The following is a 24,917-nucleotide window of genomic DNA, read 5'->3' on the forward strand; positions in this document are numbered from 1 at the left end:
TGGTACCCAGGGATGGTGGTGGGATTCAGGGATGGCAGAGGTACCCAGGGATGGTGGTGGGATGCAGTAATGTACTGCTGTGTGTTGAAAAAGGAGTAGTCTTATACGGCGAGTATATCCCAAACTCTATATTTTCAGTGTAAAAGTTGGGGGTCGTCTTATACGCCCAGTCGTCTTATACGCCGGCATATACGGTATATCATTCATTTTTCATGGAAACTGTATGTAAATTACCATTTCAGTGGGTTCACAGTATGTCTTTTTTTGGGGCAAAATCATTATTATTATTTTTATTGGATGTTTGTGGTGTTTGTCTGTACATTTTTCCAGTAAAAAGCGTTGTGGGGGATTTATCAAGCTGGTGTAAAGTAGAACTGGCTTATTTGCCCATAGCAACCAATCAGATTCCACCTTTCCTTTTCCAAAGGAGCTGTGAGTAATGAAAGGTGGAATATGACTGGTTGCTATGGACAACTAAGCCAGTTCTACTTTACACCAGTTTGATAAATGACCCCGCTGTGTCCAGATTTAACATGTTGGCCAACAGTAAAATATCAAACGCCTTGCAAGCACTGGGGGGAATTTCTGACACACTTTTGAGAATAGTTGGCATGGTGTGGGCAGGAAGCAGTAAGTGCCCCAGAAAACTGGTGCACATCACACCTGAAATTCATTCCAGCTTCTGACTGGAGCAGACTCAAGTTCTGCTGCGTGGGCGCCCCGAAATTCTCCAAGTATGCTCCTCTTAAAGGGAACATGTCACCTGGATTTTGTGTATATAGCTGAGGACATGGGTTGCTAGATGGCCACAAGCACATCCGCAATACCCAGTCCCCATAGCTCTGTGTGCTTTTATTGTGTAAAAAAAAGATTTGATCCATATGCAAATTAATCTGAGATGTGTCCTGTCCCTGACTAATCTCAGGTTAATTTGAATATGTATCAAATCGTTTTGTTTTTTTTAACACAATAAAAGCACACAGAGCTATGGGGACTGGGTATTGCGGATGTGCTAGCGGCCATCTAGCAACCCATGTCCTCAGCTATATACACAAAATCCCGGTGACAGGTTCCCTGTAATAATTGTAGCCCATCTCACGCCAGTGTACTACAAAACACTTAAAGGGCATCTGTCAGCAGATGGGACTAACACAGATGTCTTCAGCTGCAAGCGCACATGTAGGTACTATGGAACTGACTGACTTACATGTGCGCTTGCAGCTGAAGGCATCTGTGTTGGTCCCTTGTTCACATGTGCCCGCATTGCTGAGAAAAATTATGTTTTATTATATGCAAATGAGCCTCTAGGAGCAACGGGGGCGTTGCCATTACTCCTAGAGGCTCTGCTCTCTCTGCAACTGCCGTGCCCTTTGCAATTTGATTGACAGGGCCAGGCAGTGTTAAGGTCATCACGCCTGGCCCTGTCAATTAAAATAGAGAGGGTGCGGTAGTTGCAGAGAGAGCAGAGCCTCTAGGTGTAACAGCAACGCCCCCGTTGCTCCTAGAGGCTCATTTGCATATAATAAAACTTCATTTTTCTCAGCAATGGGGGCACATGTGAACATGGGACCAACACAGAAGCCTTCAGCTGCCAAGCGCACATGTAACAAGTCAGCCAGTGTCATAGGTGCAATTCTGGTGACAGATGCCCTTTATAAATCTGCCCTGCATTTTTGTGGCATTTATGGCATTGATAGATTCCTTACATTTTTTGGTCCCTTGGTGCTTTTTTCCTAAATCGCAGCTTGGTCTGGCTGTGGCATTTTTGCAGCCGTTTTCCCATAGGATAATAGAAAAGAAAAAATGTCTGGGAAAAAATTGTTAGAAAAATGAATGACAAAAAATTCCACCCTCGAAAATATACTTGTAAAAAACGCGTGGGATTTCTTGGCGTTTTTTAAGGAAAAAGTAAGGATTAAAGCATTGAAATGTCAGACAAATGTCGAGCACATTAGGCCTCCTCCAGTTATAATAAGTGAAGGCCCTGCGACCCCAGAAGAATACATCACACTGCGCTGCCTTCATTGTCCTGGACCATAGGACGCTGCAAGTAGAACTACAAGTCCCACACTACTATGGGACCATACAGCCATGAGTATATAGCGGCACTACCTCAGATATTTCCCTACCCGGCAAACTGAGCATGCTTAGTAAAAGTGAATTCCACCCCCACATGTAAAGTTCCTGCCCATTATATCTGGTAGGAAAATAGCATAGCTATACATGTGGTAAATGGCTGCCTATGATATTTTCCTACCCTTACTTTATTGAAAGTATATTCTTCAGTAACCTTTTTAATAATGATCTCTACTTTTTCATTCACTGCTGTATGTAGTTTACTATCTTGAAAGTATAATAATGATCTGAACTTTTTTATTCACTGCTGCGCCGTGCAACCGATTTGTGATCACAATTTTTTTCCGATCACAAATCGGTCAGTCGGATCACCAAATTGCGAGCAAACTTTGCGATCCGATGCGACTCCATTATATGATTTCCTATTACGATTGCACCGAGATTTACCAACCGGTCCGATCTCGGTGCGAGTGATTTTTCACTAACAGTCCGTCGCATCCAATGGCACTTGCCATTTTCCCACCATCAAGCGATTATTCACTGAAATAATCACTCAATCGCACGGGGGATTGTACCGTGTATGGCTAGCCTATGTAGTATCCTACCCTGTGATATTTTCCTACCCTATTGTTATATGTTCTTACCCTGAAATATCACAGCATGTTATATAGATTTTATCCTGTGATATTTTCCTACTCTTATCTCATCCCATGATATGTTCCATGAACGGTGTATTTCAGTTATCATATCAAGTTTGCTAAATCCTGCAAAACACTTTATTTATTTATTATGATTGAAATTAATTAGGACACATATATCGATAAACTTTCTTTTATTACAAATTCCCATAACAAATAACAAGTTAAAAGTAAAAAAAGAGTTTGGCCACATGCAAAGTCGTATTGATGGGGGGGGGTTCCTATAGGGCAAATGCGCCTTCCTTATCAGAGGCAGAGGCATGGAAACTGTCAGAGGGAAGATCTGTCCGCAGAGTCCTGTCTGATTGAGTCCCTTACTGAGGACCATGCATGCCACACCTCAGTTACATTTCTCACAAAAGAAGGGTTGCTCTGTGTCCTTTAGTGCAGGTGCACATTCAACATGGGTCCATCGATTGCATCTGTCACATTGTACCTAAAATAGAAAAATTTAATCTATTATAGGCTTTGAAACCATGCACAGACACATTTGTTACATACAAATGCACACATTGATTTTATAACATTCTCAAATCTTACACTAAGAAAACAAGTACAACTGGTCATTCTGAAAATTGTTGTGGAGTGATGTGAAGACTAGTAAGTATTTGGTCATAATTTGGCATTGCACACAATTAGTTTGAATATATTTACTAAAACAGTGGCTTTAATGGGGTTGGCTTTTTAATATTGATGACCTATCCTCAGGATAGATCATCAATATCAGATCGGCTGGGGTCTGACACCTGGCACCCCCGCCGATCAGCTGTTTGAAGAGAATGCGTGCGCCGTGCTGGCGCTGCCTCCTCTTCACTGTTTACCTGCTCGCCGTCGCCTGTGCAGCGGTGAGCAGGTGTAATTACACCCAAGCCGTCCTATTCATTTCAATGGGACGGATCGCTCCTCTAGAAGTGTATAGAAAGAAGCCGTCCCATTGAAATTAATCGGACGGTTAGATGTAATTACACCTGCTCACCGCTGCACAGGTGACAGCGAGCAGGTAAACAGTGAAGAGGAGGCAGCGCCAGCACGGCGCGCACCTTCTCTTCAAACAGCTGATCGGCGGGGTGCTGGGTGTCGGACCCCCGCCGATCTGAAATTGATGATCTATCCTGAGAATAGGTCATCAATATGAATAGCCCGGACAACCCCTTTAAGTACACTATGCTTACACACACTCCAACTTGGTAAGAATCTTTGTATCCTGTTCTGACAGATTGAACACATTCTCTAAAATATATGGGTCATAAATTTATAAACTTCACAAGGTTTTACGTTACCCCCTTTTTTGGATTTTATATTAACAAAGTTCATTTATGAAAACAGTTTTTGAGTACTCTTTTCCTGGATAATGACTGACAAATGTTTAAAGGGAGTCTGTCAACACATTTACACCTATTAAACCGTTGAAATAGTGCTATAGGCTACACCTAGATGTTTAAAATGGTACCTTTGTGGGGTGGAGCTTGACAATGGCCGTATAAAGCAGCGCTGGTCTCCGGCGCATATCCCCGACACGGGTCTCACACAGCCTACTTACCCCCATGAAGAACAGGAGGAAGAGGACCTCGTCCACACTGGCACCTGTGGAGAGAGAATCGGGGGCCATAGAGCGCTTCCTTGCCGCTAGCTCTCAGCCGGCGGGAAGCGCCATGAGCATCACGCGCACCAAGATGGCTGCTGCCACCGGAGGAGCGGAGATCGCGGCGCCAACCATCACAGCCGCTCACCCGAACCCCAGCCAGTCGCCGCTCAACCCCTCATGGACACTATCATTTGCTGGAGCTGCCAGCAGCCCGTCCTCGGCAGCCCCCTCCTCTCAAGCACTGGCAGGCAGCAGACGCTCCACAGCAGGCTCCTCACCCCAGTCACAGGGCTCCTTGGGTCTCCCTGTTAACAAGGCCAGACAGACGACACCAATCTCGCCTGATGAGGACTGGGACTGGAAGGTCCATCTTAAGGCTCTCCCCACCAAACAGGAGATGAACGCTCTCTTCTCCAGGCTGGAAGCCTCCCACAAACAAGACATGGCGGCATTGCAATCAGACCTCAAACAAGTTGCCTTGAAGCAGAGAAGGTTTGACTTGTAGGTGCATAGCATGGAGAAATAAAAGGTGTAGATGAGAACTCACAGGAAAATAAGGACCTACCCACAGATCAAGAACTCAGGACTTGAATGTACAAATGTGATTACAAAAAACAAAAATAAAAGTCACTTTTATAAAGGTAATTGCCCATAGCAATTACACTAATATGTGCTATGGTTAAATATCTTTACCTGAGATCAAAGTTGCAAGGAAGTATGAACATTGGAATAGAACTATATTTTCCAGAAATATGTCAGAGTCTAGAAGTTATTTTTTTTTATATAAAAAGTGTATTTCTTACCGGAAATTTAGTTGGTACTTCAGATGGAAATACTGCCTCTCACCCATAGAGCAGAAAAAATGGACTAAATTTGGTCCCTGTATGGATTTTGGACAGTAGTGAAAAAAGGGTGGCATCTAGAAACACATCCCAATCATTTTGCTGAAAGTTAACTAATTTTCGAAGGGCTGTAAAAAGGCAAAGAAATATAATCAAATATACTGATGGATAAATAAATAATTTCCAAAGGTTAAGTTAATATAATATTTTTACCACTTTATATTATCATTTGTTGTTTCATCCAGGCCATTGGTTTGGGGATGATATGCCGCAGACATACAATGTTCTATTTGCAGAATTCGGCATAATGTAAGATTGATCTGGAAAAGACAAAATGTAGTAAAAAAACTTTTTGAGGCTCTGAGAGCAGCTTTGAAAAGAACAAATACAATGTTTCTAACCTAAATCCCCCATTCAAAGCAGTAACTTACTTCATTAACAAATTCTCTGCCTTGATCAGATAAAATCCACTTCGGGCATCCATGCCTATAGAACATGGCTGCATAAATTCTGAGCCACTTCCACAGCAGATTTAGTTTTTAAAGGATATGCTTCAACCCATTTTGAATAATAATCCGTTGCAGTTAATATGTATTGATTACCATTCGCAGTTACTGGGAAAGGACCTGTTAGATCTATCCCAACAAGTTCCCAAACTTCGGAAACCTGCAATCATAAAACATTTGTATTATCCTTTATAACCCTTTCATAATGCCATAATGCAACCAGATCTGCCTTCCAAATTGTCTTAAAGGGCACTTAAAAGTAAAAAAAAAACATATGATAAAAAACACATAACACACACACACATAAAATCCATTTAAAAACGTACCTGCTTGGTCCCTATAGTCCACCGCACCTCCCGTACTGTCCGGTCTTCGTGCCCCTGGACGACGCTATCTTAGATCCAACGATGTGTCACTCTCCGGTCGGGGTCCGGCCTCCTCGTCTTGGGCTTTTTCCGTGGTCACTGCTCATCATTTACTGTGAATGAGAAGGGGCGGGATCGCGAGGTAAACACGCTACGGTCCTGCCCCTTGCCATTCATAGTGAATAGTGAGTGGTAAACCACGGGAAAAGCTGAAGACGAGGAGGCAGGACCCCGACGGGAGATTGACAGGCTCATCGCCCATCGTGCCTTGCAAAGGTTCAAAGAAACCTTTGAAAGGGCCCAGGCCGCTCGAGAGAGAGGGGGTGGGGCCAGCAGCTAAAAAGCTGCATATCTCGATCAGGTAATTTTTTTTTTCTAATTTTTATGTATACATTTTTGGCTTCTATAGCCTTAGGTGCCCTTTAATTTTCACACAAACAAAATGCTACCCAAAAACAGAAAAAAAAATTATAGGGACTATCAAAATATTTTGGCACAATATATCTGTGTTTGAAGATAAAACTCTACAATATGATGTCAGTTGTATTATAGTATAGTGTTGAACATACACTGTGATGAAATCTTTGTCCAATTTGTACAGGAAGCACTGTTGTTTGTTCTAAGCAACAATGTCTTCAGATTCGGTGAACAATGGTATCGGCAGGTGCACGGCGATGGGGACGCCAGTGTCGTGTACCTTTGCCAATATTTACCTGAATAACCTGGAAAGTAAATATGTATTCAGCACAAGGAACCCCTTTCTACCTAACATCCAGATGTTCTTGCGCTACGTGGATGATGTCTTCATGGTGTGGAGGGGAAGTCAGGCAACATGCGAAGATTTTGTGGCATATTTAAATCGTGAAAAAATGACATGAACATGTTTTTCACCCTGAATTTCGGGGGTAAGATTTTGGAATTCCTTGATGTTCGTGTCCTTATTTGAGATAGTGAGATCATAACAGAGGGTTATAGAAAACCTACTGTTTCGAATTCCCTTCTACACAATGAGAGTTTCCATCCACGTAGCGTGAAGGAGGCCATACCATATGGGCAGTTCACGCGCTTAAGACGCATTAACAGCTGTAATGAAGGGTATATGAGACAGGCTATGGAACTAAAGAATCGCTTGGAGAAGAGGGAGTATCCATTGAGAATGTTAGATGCGGCTTTGAGAAGGGCAAGTACAAAAACACAAAAAGAGTTATACATCAGGGAAAAAAATCCCAAAAAGACGTCGGATTTGTATTTGTGTTTAAATAAAGCCCCATGGCCGATGCAATCAAAAAAATCATCTATGACAATTGGGATCTATTAAAAAATGAGAATGTTTAGATAAATTCACAGTTAGGAAACCCCTCATCGCTTTTCCAAAAACGCATACCCTTAGAGATCAACTAGTGAGTAGCCGCATGAAGTCTCCAAGTCAATGGCTAAATGTGAAAAAACCTTCGGGGAATCACCGGCGCGGTAATTGCTCCTTCTGTGGCTACATGCTCCGGGACAAAATTTTGTCCATAGGAGATGTGTCACACAGAATGAAGCAATTTTGCACATGCAAAACCGCATATGTCGTGTACATAGTCAAATGTGAATGCGGGGCATTTTATATAGGAAAGACAATAAGACCCATGCTGGAGAGGTTCCGTGAACACCTCAATTCCATCAAGACTAAAAAGGGCTGCCCACGTTTAATAGACCACGTATGGCAAAAACACGGGGGGAATAAAAAATGCCTGGGTTTTGCTGGAATTGAGGTGGTCCCACAATTAAAACAAGGAGGCGACAGACACCGCCTCCTATTACAAAAAGAAGCGAGATGGATAATCCGCACAGATGCCATGGGACCCCTAGGTCTAAACGATCGGAATGATCTTAATGTATTCATTTGAATGTACTGAATGCTTTTTGATTGAATTTCAGTTGTACACGTACACAGGTGTTGCCCTTATTCGCGATTGAGATCTAGTCACCCTTTATAGGGTTAATTCTCACGCTCCTCCTTAAATAGGTAGGCACACCTGTGTACGTCATCCAGGTAGCCGGAAGAAGCACACACTGTGCGAAACGGCCGTTGCTGCCACACACCGCCTAGGCGTTTTTTTATTTCAGTGAAAGGCTTGTCCACCCCAGCCCTATAAAAGCATGCACCTATTGTTACAATAAAAGTGATGATATGTTGAAAACCTGCGCTTGGTGAGTGCCGCTGATTTTTTCTATTTGCTCGATTACACATTGATATTCGCTATTTGAAAAGCAGGCACCACCGCGTAGTTGCCTTATACCCGACATACACAGAGGACAGCAACATTGGAGTTGTCAGCTGCATTAGTGACAGATAAGCATTGCAATATCATGTACCTTTATGCTACACAATGGTGTTGGTGCTGTGATGGGTTGTCCAACTCTTTGACATTGGTCACAATGCAATGTCTGTTGTATAAAAAAAAATATATAAATTATTTTAAACCTCTTCTTGAGCAAACCATACTAAAAAAAGACACAAAAAAAAAGTACCCATTTTTTAATATCCAAAGTCATGCCGACCCCAAAAAACAAACGGGTGGTTAAAGCGATTGTGGTCTTTGTAACACCACTGTGTCCACCTATAGGGGATGTATGAAATTCTTTGAACAACTTCATAGCCTCTATTTGGGTTCTTCTCTTGGATCCATAATAGAGTTCTTCCCCTGCATTATGACAGCAAAAAAAATATGGACAATGATTAACAAATATTTTCATACCCCCAGCCTCTCCCCATCTTAAACAAGTAATTGAAATACAGACCTATGAGGTGAAATTTTGAAGCATGACGTCTTAGATTCTGTCGCTGTGACTTGTGGATATGAACCACTCCGAAGTAGATTGTAAACCTCATCATACTTCTTCTCCATGACTGCAATATAACAAAATATTTTTAGGACAAATATGATAAACAGCTGAAGTCAAATCAATTTATTTATGAATACACAATATATTTATATGTTAGTTTTTTCCCATCCGTAATTTACAAACTGTATTTATTGTGGTGCAGTGTTCCTGTGGGTGTGAGGCTATTGTATTTTATATACTAAGCGCCAACATATAACGCAGCGCTGTACAATAAAATGGGGCTTACAATGTAAGAGGTTGGGAAAGAGCGTATACAATAGGTAGGGGAGATGGAACTGGAAAGCTGGTGATGTTAAGCTCCGTATAGACGGAGCGAGCTTCTCTGCAACGCTTTCCCCGCAAAACTCGCATGATGCCCCCCTGGCATGATGACAACAAGTCGCGGGCGCCACAACCATGGATCTCTCCGGCGTGCGCGATCCCTAGGATATGGTCCAACGCTATTGCACGAGTGATACCTAGTAATGGCCATTCACTGTCCTCCATGGACAGTGAACAGCCACGACCGCTTACCTGTCCCTAGGCGTGTGATCCCGATGAAGGCCCCCGGTGGCTGTCCACTTAGCTGCCTGATCCCCGAGACGGTATCAGATACAGTCACGGGGAGCAGGCAGTTCCGAGAACAGCCACCGGGGGCCTTCATCAGGATGACGCACCTAGCGTGGCCATCGCGGTGCTCCCGCAACACGCACAGGCATAGGTAAGGGCTTACCTATGCATTGCCAGACGGCTTCACACAGGTGAGTCTACCTTACTAAAGATGGCAGCCCGCATGTGTTCGAATGGCAGCGAACACAGATGTTCCCTGCGAACACTGCGGACCGACCATCACTAGAGATAGTGTGGGACGATGCGGGTCACAATGATCGCGTCAGCCACACACAGCGGTCGTTTGTCGCTTACGGGTCACATGATAATTTCTCTGTCTGTACATATACATTGGATCCATACCTTAAGCAGGATACCTTAATCTCTGTATAGACGGAGCGAGGTGGGGAGCAAGCTCCTTTGCGACACCGCCCCGCTCGCGAGATGATGTCAACAAAAGTCACGGGCACCGCGGCCATAGCTGGGATCGTGCAGAATACCTTAAGCTCCGTATAGACAGAGCGAGGGGGGAGCAAGCTCCTTTGCGACGCCCCCCCCCACCCAATGATGTCAACAAAAGTCGCGGGCACCGTGGCCATAGCTGGGATCCTGCTGCTGGATCTCTGATTGATCCAGCATTCGCGATCCCTAGGATATTGTCCCACGCTATCACACAAGTGATATAGCGGGACGGTGCGGGTTTCGGGATCATTGCTCTAGCTGTATGGAGCTTAAGTGATAATATCCAACAGCAGCAACTTTCAACAAACACAATACAATAAATCATAAAGTCACAGCAGACATCTGTAGATGAATCAATACAATAAACACACAAATCCAGCAGATAGAGTAACACTGAAGCTCTGTAGAAATCTATCAAATAGCACAATATAATGTAAAATGACAATTCAATCATTATAAAAGTTACAGTAGAAATGCAGCACCTAATCAGATTAAGCACTGCTTCCTGCCACTGTCCCACTGTAGGAGGGTCTTTATTTATCCATTTCCGAAGTATCTACAGTCTGGCCTGAAACAGAACTTTATTCAACACCAACTGTAGCTCTCTATTTAATTTAAGATGTGCAGTGGCCCCCAATATACAGACTACAGGGTCTTCCAAAACTTGAATACCCAAGAATAACGATGTAGTCTCTACAATCTCTTTCCAATACCTTATCAATTTCGGGCATCTCCAAAAACAATGTATAAGATCCGCCCTCTCACCCCTACATTTCGGACACTTATCCGAGGTTCTAACCCCCATTTTCTTTAACGCCCAGGGAGATCGATGTAACCTATGGAATATAAAGAATTGCGAAATTTTATGTGAGGCCCTTTCTGAGACCCTAGTATAACTTCTAAGGGCATCATTCCATTTTTCTTCCGTAAAAGATAGAAGCTCTTTTCCCCAGTTTCCTCTAGCTGATATTATAATCCCTTCTTTTTTTTACCTCCATCAAAATTCTATATCTTTTTTTCGTAACTCCTTTTTTTCCCCTCCATTAGTAAATGTATATATTCTATTTGATTGTTCTTTTCTATATTTATTTGGATTAACTGGTATCCTAACGGCATTTTTTAGCTGGAGATATTTAAAGCTATCCTTTTGATGGATCCCAAACTCTGTTGCCAAGGTAGGGAAGTCCTTCAGTTTATCTTCCTCAAATATTTGCACTAAATATTTTATCCCCTTTTTTTCCCAATCTATATAAGATTTAATCCTTTGCACTTCCTTTAAATTTATGTTTTTCCAAATAGGTGTGTAGTGCAGATACCCCTTAATATCCCCCAAAAAATTTAGTTCCACCCATATGTTTCCCATTAAATTCATTATCCTATTTCCTGTGCTATTTTTCCCCAGTGTTCCTGACTCCAAAACCTCTAAATAATTTGTGTCCTCTATCCACCCCATTTTTATTAACTCGTCCCTCCCCACTATTCCTTTTAAAGTTCCATTTATCTGACTATATTGTGTTATTAAATAATAAAAAAAACTATTAGGAACTGCTAAACCACCATCTCTTACTGGGATCTGAAGAACTTCTCTCCTTAGCCTGGGAGTATCACCTTTCCAGATAAAATCCCTCATTAAACTATCTAACAACCTAAAAAAAAAAAAAATCGGCAACCACATTGGGGAATTTTGTAGAACATATAATATTTTTGGAAGGAAAATCATTTTTATTAAGTTCACCTGGCCCTGAATGGACAATGGTAGTTTTTTTTCCAGATGTGTATTTTAGTTCTAAGTTCTTTTATTAAAGGGAGTACATTTAATTTCTCATAATCTTGAATATTTCTAGAAATCTGTATACCTAAATATTTAAAGCTGCACCCTTGCAGAATTCTGTGATAGCCCCTTCCCTAATAACATCATATGGGACTTCTCCCAATTTATATTTAACCCAGAAAAAATAAAAACTTATCTATTATATCTATAACTCTATTGAACTCATCCCCAGTATTGTGCAAAAATAATAAAATATCGTCGGCATACATTATTAGTTTTTCCTTTCCATCCCTATATTGAAAGCCATTGCACTCCCTATTATTTCTTATCAAACATGCCAAAGGTTCTATTGCAATGGTGAATAATAATGGGGAGAGAGGGCATCCCTACCTAGTGCCCCTATGGAGGGCAAAAGGCAGAGACAAGTTCCCATCCACCATCACCCTGGACCTAGGATTGGAGTATATGAGTTGAATCCATCTTATAAATCCCTCCCCTATGCCAACCCTTTTTAATACTGCCCATAAATACTCCCACTCGATGCAATCGAACGCCTTTTGTGCATCCAGTAAGAGTATAGCTTTTTCGCCAGCTTCTATTTTATTAGCTTCAATATTAAGGTACAGCCTTCTAATATTTGAGTATATTGTCCTTCCAGGTATAAAACCTGTCTGATCTTCTTGGATTATACCTTTAATCGCCTTAGAGAGCCTACCTGCCAAAACCTTCGCTAGAATCTTCACATCCGTATTCAACAAGGATATTGGTCTATATGAGCCGGGATCTATGGGATCAATGTTAGTATTGCTTCTTTCATTGACTCTGGTAAATCTCCAATTTTTTGGGCCTCGCACAATGTCGCTCTTAATTCCGGTATTAACACCTGCGAAAAGGTTTTGTATATTTCAAAGGGGAGTCCATCGCACCCTGGTGATTTTAATGGTTTCACCTAACCCAGAACCTCCTCTATTTCTAAAATAGAAATGTCTTTATCCAGGTATTCTTTTTGTGTTTTAGATATCTCGGGGATAACAATCTGATCTAAGTAATTGTCCAGGTCTTTTTTATTGTATTGTACCCTAGACTTATAGAGCTCCTCGAAATATTCAACAAAGACCTTTTTAATTCCTTCGGGTGAACTAACTATTTCGTCTCTATTATCCTTAATTGCCCCTATCCATGTTTTCCCTTTCTGATTTTTCACTATTCCTGCTAGAATTTTTCCAACCTTTTCTCCCTCCGAAGCCAACTGGAACCCCTGGAAGAACAATTCTTTCCTTGTTTTATCCATATAATATGTTTTTAAGTTTTCATGTTCTTCCTCCCATTTCTTCTTATTGTTTCCGGTCGGATTCATTATACATATACAGGTTTCGGAGAGATTGAGTGATAGACAGGAAAAAACGGATAAAATTTGGAAGAAATGGTTGAACCAGGGCCAAGGTGCTCGAAGAAATTTTGGAAAATAAAATAAAGTAAAATAAAAAAAAAGAAATGCAGCACCTAGGACTCTAATCATGTAAGCCAGGGGTGTAGCTAGAACTGATTGGGCCCCACAGCAAATGTTTGTATGGGCCCCCACCCCAAATTAATGTACATACTCATACATGTACTCACTATATACATACTGTAGATGCAGTCACCACATACATGGACACACTCATACATGGTGGACACAGTCAGATGACCCTGTGACAGTAGAAGGTGCTTATGGTGAATGCGGTTCAGATGCCACCATAATGAGAGGCAGAGGAGTGAGACAGGGGATGGATACAAGCGGTGGACATAGCAAGTAGGTGGATGGGGCTGTGAGGGGAATTCATACAAGACATAGAGGCAGGAGGTCTGTGCAGAGCAGCAATATGAGACAGGAGCTCTGGATACATGAGGGAGGTAAGAAGACAGAGGGGGATCCATGAGGATGGGACAGGATATGGGGGGGGGGGGGGCAGGTGTCATGGAAGCAAACTGATTAATGAGGCAGTTAAAGCTAAATAGTATGAAGGTGATGATCTACAGCAGGGATCAGCAACCTCCGGCACTCCAGCTGTGGTGAAACTACGACTCCCAGCATGCTCCATTCACTTCTCTGGGAGTTCTGAGAACAGCCAAGGAGGTGTGCATGCTGGGAGTTGTAGTTTCGCCACAGCTGGAGTGCCGAAGGTACAGCATCCAGTAGCAGCTTGAAGAGTTCCCTAACCCGCTCCTCCTGTCCCACAGAGAAGAGACAGTCATAGTACAGATGCTTCACACTTCCCGATCTCTCTTCTCAGGCAGCCTGTCCTTCTCTGCTAGAATGAGGAGGGGGAAGGGGGGGGGGGCTGTTTGAGTCTCTGCAGGGGGCCCAGCAGAAGGGGTATTGTGAAAGTGAAATGACAGAAGCTCCCTGATGATGGAAGTACTCATCCTTCTAAGCTACATGCAGTATATAGGAGACAGTGAATCCAGCAGATAGCACAGTGAAGAAGTTACATACAGTATATAGGAGGCTACAACAATTTAAAACGAGTAGGAATTTACATATGACAGCAGTAGACACAGTAAATCAAGCAGAACGGGAACAGAAGCAGTAGGAAAATATAATGGGTAGGTAGAATGGGCAGGAACTTTACATGTGGGGGTGGAATTCACTTTTACTGAGCGTGCTCAGTTTGCCGGGTAGAAAAATATCTGAGGTAGGAAAATATCTCAGAACACCGGCACGACAAGCGTTAATTTCCGCAGTAACCATAACAACGCCCTGCCTCCAGTACACACACAGCAGTGCAGAGCCTCTCCAGAGAGACCTGCACCGTTTATCACCTCCCCTCACGTGACTGGTCACATGGCTGTGACGCCATCCCTGGGCTCAAACCTCTACCGTCTGCAAAGAGTTGCAGCTCCCCTTAGCACTTCCTGTCAGAGTAGAAGCTGAGTCAAAGTAGAGGAGCCCGAGGCAGGACAGCAAGCGCCGTGTCACTGCGGGGAACAGGCGCTGCCTTCTCATCTGCGTATGGCTGTACCTCTGGATACTGACAGGTGAGTGCTGTATCTATCCCCAGGAGGAGCAGTGTGTGTATCTGCGGTAGTAGTACTGTGTATCTATCCCCAGGAGGAGCAGTGTGTGTATCTGCGGTAGTAGTACTGTGTATCTATCCCCAGGAGGAGCAGTGTGTGTATCTGCGGTAGTAGTACTGTGTATCTATCCCCAGGTGGAGCAGTGTGTGTATCTGCAGTAGTAGTACTGTGTATCTATCCCCAGGAGGAGCAGTGTGTATCTGCGGTAGTAGTACTGTGTATCTATCCCCAGGAGGAGCAGTGTGTGTGTCTGCGGTAGTAGTACTGTGTATCTATCCCCTGGAGGAGCAGTGTGTGTATCTGCGGTAGTAGTACTGTGTATCCTTCCCCAGGAGGAGCAGTGTGTGTATCTGCGGTAGTAGTACTGTGTATCTATCCCCAGGAGGAGCAGTGTATGAGTCTGCAGTAGTAGTACTGTGTATCTATCCCCAGGAGGAGCAGTGTGTATCTGCGGTAGTAGTACTGTGTATCTATCCCCAGGAGGAGCAGTGTGTGTATCTGTGGTAGTAGTACTGTGTATCCTTCCCCAGGAGTAGCAGTGTGTGTATATCTGCAGGAGTAGTATTGTGTATCTATCCCCAGGAGGAGCAGTGTGTGTATCTGCGGTAGTAGTACTGTGTATCTATCCCCAGGAGGAGCACTGTGTGTATCTGCGGTAGTAGTACTGTGTATCCTTCCCCAGGAGGAGCAGTGTGTGTATATCTGCAGGAGTAGTATTGTGTATCTATCCCCAGGATGAGCAGTGTGTGTATCTGCAGGAGTAGTCCTGTGTATCTATCCCCAGGAGGAGCAGTGTGTGTATCTGTGGTAGTAGTACTGTGTATCTATCCCCAGGAGGAGCAGTGTGTGTACCTGCGGTAGTAGTACTGTGTATCTATCCCCAGGAGGAGCAGTGTATGTATCTGCAGGAGTAGTACTGTGTATCTATCCGCAGGAGGAGCAGTGTGTGTATCTGCAGTAGTACTGTGTATCTATCCGCAGGAGGAGCAGTGTGTGTATCTGCAGTAGTACTGTGTATCTATCCCCAGGAGGAGGAGTGTACTCCAGTGGTAGTGTGTCTATCCCCAGGAGGAGCAGTGTGTGTATCTGCGGTAGTAGTACTGTGTATCCATCCCCAGTAGGAGCAGTGTGTGTATCTGCAGGAGTAGTACTGTGTATCTATCCCCAGGAGGAGCAGTGTGTATCTGCAGGAGTAGTACTGTGTATCTATCCCCAGGAGGAGCAGTGTGTGTATCTGCGGTAGTAGTACTGTGTATCTATCCCCAGGAGGAGCAGTGTGTGTATCTGCGGTAGTAGTACGGAGTATCTATCCCCAGGAGGAGCAGTGTGTGTATTTGCAGTAGTAGTACTGTGTATCTATCCCAAGGAGGAGCAGTGTGTGTATCTGCGGTAGTAGTACTGTGTATCCTTCCCCAGGAGGAGCAGTGTGTGTATCTGCAGGAGTAGTACTGTGTATCTATCCCCAGGAGGAGCAGTGTGTGTATCTGCGGTAGTAGTACTGTGTATCTATCCCCAGGAGGAGCAGTGTATGTATCTGCGGTAGTAGTACTGTGTATCTATCCCCAGGAAGAGCAGTGTGTGTATCTGCAGGAGTAGTACTGTGTATCTATCCCCAGGAGGAGCAGTGTGTGTATCTGCAGGAGTAGTACTGTGTATCTATCCCCAGGAGGAGCAGTGTGTGTATCTGCAGTAGTACTGTGTATCTATCCCCAGGAGGAGCAGTGTGTGTATCTGCAGGAGTAGTACTGTGTATCTATCCCCAGGAGGAGGAGTGTACTCCAGTGGTAGTGTGTCTATCCCCAGGAGGAGCAGTGTGTGCATCTGCGGTAGTAGTACTGTGTATCCATCCCCAGGAGGAGCAGTGTGTGTATCTGCAGGAGTAGTACTGTGTATCTATCCCCATGAGGAGCAGTGTGTATCTGCAGGAGTAGTACTGTGTATCTATCCCCAGGAGGAGCAGTGTGTGTATCTGCAGGAGTAGTACTGTGTAACGATCGCCAGGAGGAGCAGTGTGTGTATCTGCGGTAGTAGTACTGTGTATCCATCCCCCGAAAGGAGGAGCAGTGTGTGTATCTGCGGTAGTAGTACTGTGTATCCATCCCCAGGAGGAGCAGTGGTTGTATTTGCGGTAGTAGTACTGTGTATCTATCCCCTGGAGGAGCAGTGTGTGTATCTGCGGTAGTAGTACTGTGTATCCTTCCCCAGGAGGAGCAGTGTGTGTATCTGCGGTAGTAGTACTGTGTATCTATCCCCAGGAGGAGCAGTGTATGAGTCTGCAGTAGTAGTACTGTGTATCTATCCCCAGGAGGAGCAGTGTGTATCTGCGGTAGTAGTACTGTGTATCTATCCCCAGGAGGAGCAGTGTGTGTATCTGTGGTAGTAGTACTGTGTATCCTTCCCCAGGAGTAGCAGTGTGTGTATATCTGCAGGAGTAGTATTGTGTATCTATCCCCAGGAGGAGCAGTGTGTGTATCTGCGGTAGTAGTACTGTGTATCTATCCCCAGGAGGAGCACTGTGTGTATCTGCGGTAGTAGTACTGTGTATCCTTCCCCAGGAGGAGCAGTGTGTGTATATCTGCAGGAGTAGTATTGTGTATCTATCCCCAGGATGAGCAGTGTGTGTATCTGCAGGAGTAGTCCTGTGTATCTATCCCCAGGAGGAGCAGTGTGTGTATCTGTGGTAGTAGTACTGTGTATCTATCCCCAGGAGGAGCAGTGTGTGTACCTGCGGTAGTAGTACTGTGTATCTATCCCCAGGAGGAGCAGTGTATGTATCTGCAGGAGTAGTACTGTGTATCTATCCGCAGGAGGAGCAGTGTGTGTATCTGCAGTAGTACTGTGTATCTATCCGCAGGAGGAGCAGTGTGTGTATCTGCAGTAGTACTGTGTATCTATCCCCAGGAGGAGGAGTGTACTCCAGTGGTAGTGTGTCTATCCCCAGGAGGAGCAGTGTGTGTATCTGCGGTAGTAGTACTGTGTATCCATCCCCAGTAGGAGCAGTGTGTGTATCTGCAGGAGTAGTACTGTGTATCTATCCCCAGGAGGAGCAGTGTGTATCTGCAGGAGTAGTACTGTGTATCTATCCCCAGGAGGAGCAGTGTGTGTATCTGCGGTAGTAGTACTGTGTATCTATCCCCAGGAGGAGCAGTGTGTGTATCTGCGGTAGTAGTACGGAGTATCTATCCCCAGGAGGAGCAGTGTGTGTATTTGCAGTAGTAGTACTGTGTATCTATCCCAAGGAGGAGCAGTGTGTGTATCTGCGGTAGTAGTACTGTGTATCCTTCCCCAGGAGGAGCAGTGTGTGTATCTGCAGGAGTAGTACTGTGTATCTATCCCCAGGAGGAGCAGTGTGTGTATCTGCGGTAGTAGTACTGTGTATCTATCCCCAGGAGGAGCAGTGTATGTATCTGCGGTAGTAGTACTGTGTATCTATCCCCAGGAAGAGCAGTGTGTGTATCTGCAGGAGTAGTACTGTGTATCTATCCCCAGGAGGAGCAGTGTGTGTATCTGCAGTAGTACTGTGTATCTATCCCCAGGAGGAGCAGTGTGTGTATCTGCAGGAGTAGTACTGTGTATCTATCCCCAGGAGGAGGAGTGTACTCCAGTGGTAGTGTGTCTATCCCCAGGAGGAGCAGTGTGTGCATCTGCGGTAGTAGTACTGTGTATCCATCCCCAGGAGGAGCAGTGTGTGTATCTGCAGGAGTAGTACTGTGTATCTATCCCCATGAGGAGCAGTGTGTATCTGCAGGAGTAGTACTGTGTATCTATCCCCAGGAGGAGCAGTGTGTGTATCTGCAGGAGTAGTACTGTGTAACTATCCCCAGGAGGAGCAGTGTGTGTATCTGCGGTAGTAGTACTGTGTATCCATCCCCCGAAAGGAGGAGCAGTGTGTGTATCTGCGGTAGTAGTACTGTGTATCCATCCCCAGGAGGAGCAGTGGTTGTATTTGCGGTAGTAGTACTGTGTATCTATCCCCAGGAGGAGCAGTGTGTGTATCTGCAGGAGAAGTAATGTGTATCTATCCCCAGGAGGAGGAGCACTATTTATGTGTCTGTCCCCAGGAGGAGGAGTGTGTCTGCCCCCAGGAGGAGGAGTGTGTCTGCCCCCAGGAGGAGGAGTGTGTCTGCCCCCAGGAGGAGGAGTGTGTCTGCCCCCAGGAGGAGGAGTGTGTCTGCCCCCAGGAGGAGGAGTGTGTCTGCCCCCAGGAGGAGGAGTGTGTCTGCCCCCAGGAGGAGGAGTGTGTCTGCCCCCAGGAGGAGGAGTGTGTCTGCCCCCAGGAGGAGGAGTGTGTCTGCCCCCAGGAGGAGGAGTGTGTCTGCCCCCAGGAGGAGGAGTGTGTCTGCCCCCAGGAGGAGGAGTGTGTCTGCCCCCAGGAGGAGGAGTGTGTCTGCCCCCAGGAGGAGGAGTGTGTCTGCCCCCAGGAGGAGGAGTGCGTCTGCCCCCAGGAGGAGGAGTGCGTCTGTGTGTCTGCCCCTTTGGTTTAATTTTTTTTTGGAGGGGGGGGGGGTAAAAAAACAACAGAATAAACTGCTCAGTGCAGGAAACTGAATATAGCGGTACAAATTAATATGTAGTTTAAGTGCTGCCAAATTTGTACTCTTCACTGCTTTGTGCCAGTCCAGACTGGTTGCTATGGACATTCTGCCTGACAACATCATAGAAAAGGCAGTTGCTGTAATCAGTGTGTCCCTTAGCAAACCACCTCTCCAAGGGCCCATTCAGAGGACTGCATGGGCACCATGCCCTTGTTGTGGGCACCATCCGTGTCATCGCGGGTGTGGATCCATTGATTTGAATGGGTCTATAATCTGCAAGATATATCCTATCTTTTGCGGTGAGGAGGCACGTATCGGAAGCCCACAGAAACTCTCGGAAGCCCTTCTGTGGGCTTTCCCATCCGTGTCTCCACACAGCAAAAGATAGGGCATGTCCTGGCTTTTCCCGTATCTTACTGATCATGAATCATTCAAGTAAGTGGGTCCGCACAGGTAAAAAAATCACATATATCAGATTTCAGCTGAAGAACATCTGTCTGTAATAGATTGAGGGTAAGTAGACCTTTTGGTATTTGTCAGAAGGGGTTCCCGCTTCTAGCTCTGCCCTGTACACAGACGTCTAGTGATTACTTCTTTTCCTGGACCTTTAGAGTTGAAGGATATCTTTAGCTTCCCCTTTTGTGTATCTCTGGTACATTATTTGTCGGGGAAAATCAGAAAGTGCTGGGTCTTGATCCTTGTGTAACATAAGGTTACTGTGATTTCGACACTGAGTCACACCACGAGCATTAGTCATATGTCTGAGCCCGCCGCCTCTGCGGTAAATAGGGATGTGTAGATGCTGACTTGGATTTGAAAAGAGGCCTCCTACATTGAAGTTATGCTCAAAATCCAAGATAAAGGAAAAGTGGCTTAGTTGCCCATAGCAACTCAGATTCCACCTTTCATTTTCTAAAAGAGCTCTGGAAATTGAAAAGTAGAATCTGATTGGTTTCGATAGACAACTAAGCCTAGGTTCACACTAGCAGTAAGAGAGTGTGAACTAGGCCTCATTCAGAGATAAGTGGATACTTTTCCATTTTATAACGTGTCCGATTGGCACCCTAAATTCTAACCAGTGACCTGTTCTGGTACCACTTACACGTGCAGAAGCCTCATTGGTGTGTCAGTCACATGATACGTTACAACCCGACTTGTCATATTCTTGGTTAGCAAGTTACAAGACACGGGAGTCTCCTGGTGCCGAGAACTGTGACAAGTGTCATTTATGGAAGTGGTGGGAAGACTTCTAGATGTATGGCAGTCCTAACGTTACTTGTGTCGTTGTAGACATTGCATCAGCTATACCCTCAGATTGCAGCTTTTCCCCAAAGTACACAGATCAGGTGATGGCACCTCCAGGGAGTTTGTCGAAACCACCATTTGATGCCAGGACAGAGTTGTCAACTGTCCAGGAATTTCTGGACAGTCCATAAAAGTAGGCAACTTTTTTCCTGTGACGTGTCCGTGAATTTTTTTGAGGCTAGTGGTACTTGTGTAGATTATTTTGGTGGTAATTATCATCATTTTACACCTTACAGTAAATGCTGGTAAAGAGTTCTTATCAGTATCCTTGTCCACCCTCTCCATTCTATAGTGTCAGAACATGGACGTCCATTGTGTTCATAGGTAATTTATTTTATTTTTTGCGTATAGAACTACATCTTTTAGGTGGTCAGTATAATCTCCTCCAGGAATGGAGATTGACTTTCAAAAATAATAGCTTGAAGACCCAATCCTGTTCATTATGTAAATTTCATAGGTCTACTTAACTGTCATTACCTACAAGTTCCCATAGTGTGCCCATTAAGTATTGGGTGGTACCCAGATGTCTTTAAGCGTAGCCAAGTAGACATCCTGATGGGTCAGTAAACAGCCAGAACATGCCAACTGACACCTCTTTAGTTTTCAGTCTCATTGTTAATTTATTCCAGGATTTTTCCTGCCTCGTGACATTTTTTTTGAAGCAGCTGAAAATAATATCAAACAGCAAATATTCACCATACTGATACCTTGCCACACACATGCCAAGACCTCCCAGGTCCTCAGGCGTTCTGTTTAACCGTCCCTAGTAATTAGGTGTCAACTCAACATGTGACCACTGCTGCCAATGACTAGTGATTGGCTGCAGTGGTCACATATTGTGTTGATGCTTCCTCCCTAGAACTTGTTTATCTGGAAAGAGTTGGCATGGTAGTGGCAGGAGGCAGAAGCATTGCTCCCCTTTAATTTAAAGCATTTTAGTGGATTGTACAATATGTGTTACCTGTATTTTTCACCCTATAAGACGCACCCCCCCCCCCAAAGTGGTGGCGAATGCTGCATTTTGCCGAATTTTCAATGATATGATGGGTGTATCAGTTAAGAGGGAGGAGGGGCTGGGGGCCTGCATCTGCTTTTATAATGACAGCGGGGCCCGTGCAGTTACTGATGGACACCAATGGCATCTGAAGGACCACACCAGATTATGAGTTCTTTCGGTGCAGTAGGCGGTATTTGACAGAAGGGGTTCCCGTGACGTAGTGACTCACGCTGCCAGCGCCCGTCCTCCCGGCCTGCCTCCTCCCTCCTTTCTGCTACTAAGCACTTGTAAGTAATACAGGCGCTGATTACCCTGAATTTTTATATATTAACAATGCCTACAATTATAGATAAGATTATATACAGTGAGCGGGGTCCGTGTAGTAGAATACAGTCACTGCACGGGTCCCACTGTCATTATAAAACCAGATGCGACCCTCCACCCCCACCCCCTGTATTGGGGGTCATTCACACTACAGGGACACTGTTATGGAGGGGATCTGTGGATGACACATAGCATAAGATGCTATATATGTGTCCATCCACAGATCCCCCCCCCCATAACAGTGTCACCCACAGATCCCCCATAACAGTGTCACCCACAGATCCCCCATAACAGTGTCACCCACAGATCCCCCATTAGTTCAAAACCCACCAAAAGCACACCTTTTGGTTCAAAATATTTATTTTATCATTTTCCTCCTCAAAAACCTAGGTGCGTCTTATGGGCAGGTGCGTCTTATAGGGTGAAAAATACGGTATCTGTTACAGTTGGTAGTCTTTATAGTCTTTATAGTCTTTGTTCACATTTGCTGTGTCATTCTTCCAGTCAAAATGCCAGAAACCGAAAGAACTCATAATCTGGTGTGGTCCTTCAGATGCCATTGGTGTCCATCAGAGATCCAGCACGCAATTATTTTTGTCTTTCTCCTCCAGTGATTTTAGTGAAAATTTAAACAGAGCCTAAAAGGAAATAATTTATGTATGGTGGAAGTGATTTTCCCTAGGCTGAAATATTCTCACCACAGAAGAATATCAAAAGACAGTTCTTTGAGAAGACCACCCACTTATCCAGACCAGATCAGACCACCATAAATTACACATACAGGCCATCGTCTTCAAGAAGTTTCCTTCCCCACCTAGAAGACCACTTGTTTAATACATTTTTGAATTGTCCTCTCAAAAAGGTTTCGGTGTATATATAAAGAGTGTGGCTGGCTGAGTGTTCGCTTGATAGTTTTGGAAATGTCAAATAAAAAAAATTAAGAAGCTTAAAAAAAAATAATGTTTGTCAGTTCTGGAATTCAAAGTGTCTTTCAGTCGGTGGTCTGTATAGACCTTTAAGGGCCATGTGAGGTTTTCTTTGAGTGACTAGAGCAGATGTTTCATCACAAACTATTGTAACTATTGTCTGCATTAGTGGTGGTACCCTATTTTTCGCTTTATAAGACACACTCGATGATGAGATGCACCCCAGGTTTTAGAGGAAAATAAGAAAAAATATTTTATATCAGATCCTCACATCAGACCCCCATAAATATCAGGACATCTGATCAGCCTTCCATGTCAGACCCCCATATCAGTCCTCCATGTCAGGACCCCATCAGCCCTCCTATCAGCCCTCAATGTCAGACCCCTCTCCATCTCCGTAGTCACCTGACTACGTGCAGCGTTGGGTCATAGTGCGCGCACTACGTCCTGATGCTGTATGGCAGGCATCCTCAAATTGCGGCCCTCCAGCTGTAAACTCCCACAATGCCCTGCTGTAGACTGATACCTGTAGGCTGTTTGGACATGCTGGGAGTTGTAGTTTTGCAACAGCTGGAGGGCCACAGTTTGAGGATGCCTGCTGTATGGGGTCAGGACAGTGCAGCACCGAACCCAAGAAGGAAGACCAACGCTTCACTTCCCGCTCCCGGCACCTAATGCATACTAGTGGAAGCGCTCACTAGTATTTGCTTTATAAGATGCACGGCCATTCCCCCCACACACAAACTGTAAGTTATTTCTGGTTGCAGATCTCACAAGGACAGTTAGACAGGTTGGTGAGAATTTCAATCCACTGCAATTCACTGGGTTGTTTTTTATGATAATTTCCAATGAGTCAATCGTTTCCTTCACTTTTCCGGTTCAGCTCTGATCTGTCATCACCACCACACTTGAACATTGAGAAGAAGACAAGCCTTTTTCCCTGTAATATGCAGGATCTACCTGTCTGCAGCACATGGCAGCATAGAGGAAAGCAGAACTATTCTGTTTTCTGCCTGCATTTTACAGTCATCCATTTTGTCTGGCAGCTCTTTGCCAGGCTATTAAATGTCAGATAAGATGAATTTCATTATTATTTTTTTTTAGCTAATTCTTTTGGCTTACTAAACTTCCAAATATATTTGCTGAGCAGAACCGTTCCATGGAATGACAAAATCCTTAAATTTTCTCAAAAACCACTCAGAATTGTGTAAAAGCAGCGTTATACCCCTACAGATTCCTGCCACTTCCAGGTCCTTCTCAATACGAACATATGAGCGCAGCAGCCAGTCACTCACAGAAGCGGGTCACCACTGCCGCCAGTGATTGCTTGTAGTGTCACATGGTCTGTGTCAAGAGGGACCAGGACCTAGGGACCAGTGGGAGATTTGTCAGAGCAGGATTGCTGGGGGATCAGTAAGGTATTACTACTGTTATTTTAAACTATTCCGAACAGTTTTTTTTATATTGAAGGGGATTATTAAAAGGGTTCTCCGAGAATTAAGAAAATAAAAATACTTAAATATTACTTTATTATAAATATATTCCCAAATATCTTTCATTAGTTATAAAGGTTAATTTTGTCTACGGAGCAATCATCAGGGGAAATAAAGTGGCCGCCGTCCTATTAGTACAGACTAAATCAGTCCTAATCAAACAGCAGAACAAGTTACTTCACAACACTGAGGTAAAGAGACTCTTCATTCTCCTCTTTGCTCTGCTTGTCAGGGACTATGATCCTGAATACAGATGAGAAGATCTTCAGCTGAATCTCTGTACGAATGGGGTTCATGAGGAGACATGAAGTACAGAGAGGAGGTTGGGGTACAGCACTTGTATGTAGTCTCCATTACCAAAGCCCCACATTATCACAGTCTATCCTGTCCATCCTCTCTGTACTTCATGTCTCCTCATGAACTCCATTCTTACAGAGATTCAGCTGAAGATCTTCTCATCTGTATTCAGGATCATAATCCCTGACAAGTAGGAGA

The 24,917-nt window shown here is 44.4% G+C and overlaps 1 protein-coding gene across 1 annotated transcript in view; it reads left to right on the forward strand.

Annotated features, from left to right (window-relative positions):
* The first annotated feature begins 14,682 nt into the window (after window positions 1-14,682).
* The window catches only part of SPHK2 (sphingosine kinase 2), a 33,964-nt gene continuing 23,729 nt past the window's right edge, over window positions 14,683-24,917 (forward strand). Inside the window, exon 1 of the mRNA XM_044278102.1 lies at window positions 14,683-14,803. The gene's annotated coding sequence lies outside the window, so the exon portion shown is untranslated. The remainder of the gene's footprint in view (window positions 14,804-24,917) is intronic.

The sequence above is a fragment of the Bufo gargarizans genome, chromosome 2 (assembly GCF_014858855.1).
Source record: "Bufo gargarizans isolate SCDJY-AF-19 chromosome 2, ASM1485885v1, whole genome shotgun sequence".
NCBI classification, from domain to species: domain Eukaryota; kingdom Metazoa; phylum Chordata; class Amphibia; order Anura; family Bufonidae; genus Bufo; species Bufo gargarizans.